We start from the raw sequence: 952 nt of genomic DNA, 5'->3' as shown, positions 1-952 counted from the left end.
AAAGTAAAGTAAAGTAAAGTAAAGTAAAGTAAAGTAAAGTAAAGTAAAGTAAAGTAAAGTGAAGTATCCACAGCATAGCAGAGTTTTAGAGCCACACAAGATTTTGTTTTAATTCCGAGAATAAAATCATACTTTTTTCTCACATAATATTATCTTTTCTTGAAATATTACAAGGAAAAAAGTCATAATCAGTGCCGGGGCCTTAAAATATGGAGAACCGAAACTGACATAACTAGAAATAAAAGCAGAAATATATAAATGGACCAATACATATATAAATACACTTAAAATGCACCAATTAAATGAAAAAAGGAGAACTTTACCTGTTTTATAAATTTATTGACCTTCAATTTTGTTTTTCCAGCTTAAAAATTATATATTTGAACTCATAATTTATATGTTGCTGTTAAAAATATATGTTTTTGTTTTCCTTTTACTTGTCCATGTGTTTGTGTCTCTTAACTGATAATTATTTTTTAGAAAATTTCCTGCAGTTCTTTTAATTTCTGTGTTGCTTTTACATTTCTCTGTCTCCTGTTTTCACTTTACCTAATGCATTTCTGCCTCGTTATGCAAATAAGGTGGGCGGAGCTTCTTGTGTCGGCTCCTCTCCTATTGGTCAACAGACAGGAAGGAACAGGATCCATGTGCAGATGTAATGTGCATGCCAGTTTAGTTTAAAGTGTGAAGTTTAGTTTAAAACAAAGCGACAGGTGTTTTCCTCCTTGCCTTTGTTTTAAAATAAACTTTAAACTTTAATGTAAACCGAGGCAGCTCAAGCATGCAGTCAATTTATTGGAACTAAGCTGAAAAAATAAATATGAAGGTCAGTTCAATGATAAAACATGACATAATGTTTTCCTTTTTTAATTTAATTGGTGCATTTCAAGTGTATTTATTTATTTATTTATTAGTCCATTTATTTATGCTTTTATTTCTGATTGTCAGTTTC

Source organism: Austrofundulus limnaeus, unplaced genomic scaffold (genome assembly GCF_001266775.1).
Source record: "Austrofundulus limnaeus strain Quisiro unplaced genomic scaffold, Austrofundulus_limnaeus-1.0 Scaffold7, whole genome shotgun sequence".
In the NCBI taxonomy this organism is placed as follows: domain Eukaryota; kingdom Metazoa; phylum Chordata; class Actinopteri; order Cyprinodontiformes; family Rivulidae; genus Austrofundulus; species Austrofundulus limnaeus.
Note: the sequence above shows the minus strand (reverse complement) of the source record.